Source organism: Dioscorea cayenensis, chromosome 2, assembly GCF_009730915.1.
Source record: "Dioscorea cayenensis subsp. rotundata cultivar TDr96_F1 chromosome 2, TDr96_F1_v2_PseudoChromosome.rev07_lg8_w22 25.fasta, whole genome shotgun sequence".
In the NCBI taxonomy this organism is placed as follows: domain Eukaryota; kingdom Viridiplantae; phylum Streptophyta; class Magnoliopsida; order Dioscoreales; family Dioscoreaceae; genus Dioscorea; species Dioscorea cayenensis.
Window position 1 is genome coordinate 22,054,003 of NC_052472.1, and position 7,015 is coordinate 22,061,017.

Sequence of the window (7,015 nt, forward strand, 5' to 3'; positions counted from 1 at the left end):
TACATGCATATCAGCTTCATGTCCAATAAAACACCTTATGGGCAGTTTGGTTCATGGTATAGTAGAAAGATTACCATGTTTGACATTGCACCGGTGGTAATCTAGATGGTAGTATCACAGTACCAACTTATAAATATTATCAAGAAAATTGATAATCTTATTACCACCAAATTTGGTGTCTATCTTGGATTACTGTGGTAATCTTATAACTTTTTATATTTTTGCAAATTAATTACTATGACAACCAAATACTGCAATAAACCATTCTAAGTAATAAGAGTTTCCAACAAAATATGGTTATATCAAATTACCACAATATTCCCAACCATATAACATTTCACTCATATTAATATGATAATCTCATTACGTGGTAATATGTCATTACCATGAACCAAACGGCTTTTTTAGTATTGCCTTCAAGTAAAACCCATGCAAATAAATATATGCATGCATGTAAATAAGGCTAACCTTTGATAGTTTGATGGGAGAGATGCCAATGGAATTAAGTTATTTCTTTTTTTTTCTTTTTCAATATCTATCATATGAAATATTATATAATTATTTTATTTATTTTTAAAATTCAGAAATATTTTCTTAATGTTTTTAAATAATTACGAGACATTAAATGATAAAATCCAATTAAGTAATTAGCAGGTTAATTATATCATATTTTATTTCTATTGATCAGTAAAATAGATAGAGTAATTATATATTTATATAGCAGATAAGGAACAAATAAAATTAATTGTTACATTGAAAATAAACAAACTAAAATACGGTATAGAATATTTTGCAAGTGAAGGGACAAATTTTATTTATTTATTTATTTATTTGTGATGGACACCAGTACTCAAGTCTTAAGAGGAACCATCTCATTATTTGATGCGATTGTTTCTACTTTCTAGTATGTTGATGATATGAGTTTTTATCTATCTATCTATCGATGTATATATATCGTACATTAACCCATACTAGGTGTTTTAATTGTTTTGGTGCAGCAATATATAGTATGACTTGTCAATATATATATATATATATATATTATACTAAATTAGAAACAAGCAAGAATGAATAAGGGCCTCCAAAACTTATTTGTCCTCTGCCAATTATATATTAGCATGGTTCTCACTCATAATAATACTTAACATATATGAATAATAAATTAGTCCCAGTGCAAAAAATATTGATATAAAAAATTCAAATCCCTCTAGACATAATATCACTTACATAATAAAGGTGTAGAATTACAACTCAAATCTTATATCATATATCGGATAAGAATATATGGACCATTTGATTAATTCCCAATTCGTGCATATATCACTTACTTCTCTCGTTGCATTTATAAAAATAAAATATAAAAAAAAAAATCTAGTTGTCACTTATATTGCCATCACTGCTTCAATTTTATTTTAATTCCTGACTCTATTTGTTTTGGGATAATCTATTGTTTTTTATCTTTCATATGTTCCTGATTTTTTTTTTAATTGTAGTGCCAACTCTATTTATATCCTGTAAATGGTTAATTGAATTTATAAAGTTCGAAAAGGTACCAGCTAGTATTTCTGTCTCATTGAATATTTATCCATCCAAGGTGATGAACATTCCATTGAAGATCACCAGCAATAAAAATGAAAACCAACTATTATTATATTAATATTTATTCATATAATAATTAATATGTTTGCTAATTTAAATTTAAAATAAAATAGTAATAATTTGTTGGGGTTTATCCGGTTTTTGGAACAGTGAAAATCCGCGGAAGCACTGTAGTAATGCTACTGTTCACAGGCAACGTAGCACTGTTACTGTTCACATGCGGCCGGTATGCTGGCGCACACTTGCCCGTGAACCTCACTGGCGATCTTGTGCGGCCCATATGCAGCCCGCATAAGCTGCAAAGAGCTTCCTTGAGGCTTCAAATGTCTTCCCAAGTCTTCTACAACCCTTCAATGCTTCAAAACAAACATAAAACACTACCAAACCCCTCAATTCTTGTTAGAATGGGATGAACAAACATACAACAATGCAAAACACAATTTTAGCGTGGAAAGCCCTACGAATCGAGGGAAAAAATCATGGGACTCCTTAGAGCCTCTTAAACATGCATCCACTATGTCAACAATGGGCTACAATGGTTCCTCTCTAGCTAACTAGAGGTTTACATACATGAGGACAACAACATTCATAAGAAAGGATTTGTATGACATTACCACCATCATCATCAACAAGGATGGATAACAAACAACAAGTAGAGGTGAAGGAAAGATCAAACCTAATCAATAGGTTGAGCTTCTTGCAAGGAATCTCCTCCCGGAGTTTGAGTGAGATCCGGTAATGTTTGGCCGTCCGATCTCCTTGCCCTAGCTCCCTCTCTTCCCTTTCTCCTCTTTTGGTTTCTTGGTGGTAGCTTCCTCTCTCTCTCTCTCTCTCTCTCTCTCACTCTCACTCTCACATGTTGCACATAGCCCCTTACTACAAGAATGACTCATTCTCATTCACAATAAATGAGAGACCTTTAGCCTGTGAAATTACATTGTTGCCCTCCACTTCTTCATTATTGACATAGCTTCATTTTTTTTTTCTTTTTCATTTTTAACTTGGGCCAAGCCCAAGCATTATTTCTCTTTGTTGGTAGCCCACCAAATGGGCTGAAACCCAACATAATTAATATCTAACTCATCTGTTATGAGTATTATTTCTATTGTCAAAAGTTGATAATCTAATGGTATTGACCCACAATGATATGAAAAGTTTAAGTTCTACTAAATATAATGGTGATAATAAATTTTGGAGTGAGTATATGAATTTATAACAAGAACACAATATTATATTGTCATTAGATAAAGGTATATATACCAAAAATCAATTCTCGGTTCATGCACATGTTTTTAATTGTACTCGACTTGTAGTATTTGTTAAAAAAATAAATAATTTTTTTTTGTAATAATAAAATGAAGGTGCTGAAATCATAAAAGGAGATGGGAAAAACATCTAAATTAGGCGCAGTCCGTCTTGCAATTGTCAATCATATCTTGTCCATTTAAAATGGTTTGTTTTTCTTGGTTTCTACTAAGATTGAGAATTATTTCAATTGAGGGTTTGCAAATGGTAAAACTCCAAATGATTATTTATGTTAATGGGGATGATTTTTTTGAGAAGATGATTGATTGATGGTTAATGGCAAATTAAGTGTGTTCCATATAGATTTTGATTTGATTTTTTTCTCCACAAGTTTTGATGGAATTTGTTTTTAGTGGCACATACAATGAAACCATTGAGCTCTTGTCCATCACATAAATCATTATCAGAAGGATTTTATTTTTATTTTTGGAATTGCTCAAAAGTCCAAACAACTTTAAAATTGGCAAAAAAATCTTTTGAAAGTCCTTTTTTTTTCCCCCAAAATTACTTTTAAGCACAGCGGCTATATAACTAGAGGTGGGCACGGGCCGATTAACCGGACCCGCCAGGCCCAACCCCCGGGTCCGGTTCACCGGAAGCCGGACCCGGCCCGTGCTACAGGGAGACCCGCCAGGCCGGGTTGACCCGACAGGCCCGCCGGGTCTGGTTCATTCTGTGAATGAACCGGACCTGACCCGGCTTATCACAGAACCCGCCGGGTCCGGGCCAGGCCCGTTTGACCCGGCGGGTTTTTGTAAATAACAAAAAATTGCCATGGATGCGGTTTGAACCTAGGACCTCACACTTAGAGAAAATAACATTAACCAATTGGCCTACAAATTTTTCTTGTTTTAATATAAAACATAAATAAATATAAAGAAGTTGCAAAAATATTTTTTTAAAACAACAAAAAAATTTAAAAATAATTTATAATAATAACTTAAAAAAATTTTTTTAAGACATATCAAAAATAATTTTTAAAAAGGATAAAAAAAGCTACATTTTTTTAATTTATTTATCTATCAAATTAAATTATTAAGCACACCTTTTTCAGTCAGACAAAAATATATATATCAAGTAGTATTCTTATTTTTAAATTGAAGTTATCATCAACTTATTTATTTATTATAATTAGGGTTGGCTCTAGATTTCACTTTTGGTCTCTAACTATAGGGTTATTATTGTGCTTATCATGTTGTCGTTGAAAAATTACAAATCAAAAATAATATGGTGTTAACTATTATTCAAATATATTCTTTTTTTTACTAATATATTTTTTTATAAATTGATATACATAATTTAAAAACAATTTTTTGTAATTTTATTTTTTTATTTTTATAAATTGAAACAAAATAATCTAATATATATGTGACAAATAAGAGTCGCTTATTTAAGAGAATTTAAGAGTGATGCATATGTAGGGACTCAGTCTTTATGAAAGTTTAAAAAGACGATTAACAAAAATAATTATTTTTTAAAAAAATATTTATGAAAAATTTATTGTTTGATAATTTGATATTTTACTAATTGATTTTTATAATTTTTTAATTTATTATATAGTTTCTTAATTTTTTATAAATTAAATATATATGTAAAATATTTTGATCCATATCCTACATCTATCTATATAAAATATTTTCCAATAAATATTTAAAGCAAATTGTAGCTCAAGTGGTTGGGTTTTTGCTATCCAAGTTCAAGATCATGGGTTCAAATCCCATGACCAACATGCACTAGTATTAAAAAAAAAACAATAACATTAAGAGATATGTATGAAATTTGGTTTTATTAGAGGGTATATATGTAATTAGCCAAATTTTTAGGGTATACATGTTATGGCGTACCTCTTTTATCCATGCATTAAACGACTCCGCCACGTTTGAGTACATCTCCCCCTATCTATCACCTTTGAACATGTAGTTTGCCTAGTGTGCCAGATCGGATTTCTGCATCAACCATTGATGTGCATCCGCCGATGTGTTTAACAGATCGGCAACAGCGTCATCGAATTCTTTTTCAGCACATGAAAACGCAATTCTTGATAATATAGACCAGCATCGTTCTTTCAATGACTTGCCAAGTCTGACATTTGCTTTCATGAAGTTTGCTTCCAAGTGGCGCAAACAATATGCATGCGGTGAGGAAGGGAATACCTTCGCGACAGCATTGATAAGACCCTTGGACCTATCAGATATAAATGTAATAATTTTCACATATTACTCATCATCGTATATAGTATCTCCAAGCTTTGACAAGAACCACGTCCAGTTCGCATCCGTTTCATTATCTACGATTGCAAATGCTACATGAAAGAAACCATCGTTCTCATCTTTTCCCATTGCACCTAACAAAGTGCCCCCGTACTTACCGAGCAAGTGAGTTCCATCCATGTACAGCAATGGCCTACATCCGGTCTTGAAACCAATGACACATGCTTTGAAGGCAAAAAATGCACGTTTGAAACGGGAACCATCATTCTCTACTATAGCAGCGCTACCAGGGTTTGTTACTAATACCTCTTCGCGTACCACATCAATAAATCATAGCTCGCCACCTCACTCCCATGGAGAACATCCTTGGCGACCTCTTTCCCTAGCCAAGCTTGTTTATAGAATAAATAGACACCATGGTCTCGCAACATATCACGCTGAATGTCAATAGCCCTATATAGGGGACGGTCCTTCAGCTTTTGTATGACACGTGCACTCACCCACTTTTTTGATACCTTGGGATGTGAGAATGTGCCAATACCCCCACCACATGTGTGTGTGGGATACATCGTCTTGATCCTAAACGTCTCGTGGTTACCTTCCATGGACGCATGGACACGCCATTCACAACCTTCAGCAGCGCACTTGACAGTCACTCTCTGCTTGTCATTCTTGATGAATGTAAAGTTAAAATTGCGTTTGATAGCAAAATTTCTAAGTGCATCCTTAAAATGTTCACTGTCAAGAAACTGATCACCGACTTCCATTGAAACAATCTCATGATCTTCTGAAGAAGGCCGGATGGCAAGAACCCCCGAAGGTTGTTTATGGGGTGGAAATGTGCCCCTATTGAGTGACATACTCGCCGAAAATGATTCGCTGGAGTGTACAAATCGGATAAGTCTAAGTGAAATCATGGCACTTTTATGCGCAATCAAACAACTTTAAACAAAAACTTTTACGCGAAATCAAAGAATTTTAAGCGAGATCGTAAAGGTTTAAGCAAACTCGGATAAGTTTAAGCGAAATAATATAATCTTAAGCGGATGAAGAAAATAGTTTAAGCGATATCAGATAATATTAAGCGAAAACATAAATTATTAAGCGTAAACAGGGAAAAGAAGCGGAAATATATATATATATATATAATGTTAACAAAAAAGAAGGGTTTTGTTGTATTAAAAATTAAAAACAATAATAAAAAATTAAAATAATGGTTGGATATGAGGGGGACCAAACCCCATGACTCTCGCATGTAAAGCGCGCGCTTCCATTTAAGCAGCCTTTAAGCGATATCGGTTAATATTAAGCGAAAACAGAAAGTTTTAAGTAGTAACGGACAAATATAAGTTGAAATGGATAATGGTAAATGATATCTCCGTAAATTAACCGGAAAAGTACATGCAATAAGTGATGACTCTATACACTATACGAGAAATATTATTTATGAATGAGGACATAATCGCGGAAAGAATGAAATAAAATGAGTACACATCAAGCAAAGAAAGGATATTTACGACGGGGAGTGAGGAACACGATGGCATGTCTACGACGATTTGCATCTGCATCAACAATAAGGTCAACAACAGTAGCTATTTAGTATTTGATATATTTACGCTGAAGTCGATTTCGAATCAATGGGACAAATAGTTCGGGTTTGTATCGGGTCGTGACAAACTTCACTTTCACGATGCTAATGTCAAGCCCCCATCTTTGACATATCTCATCTAGAATTGACTCCCCAAGGAGTCGACATCGTGAACCTGGAGGACTCGACCCTCCCCCTATACCTAACAACTCGCAAAAAAGGTATCTATTGGTCACTGCGATGAAGAAAGCATGGTCAACAATTGCATGACCACAAAAAATAAAACCAAAACAAGTGTGGAGAAGCTCACATG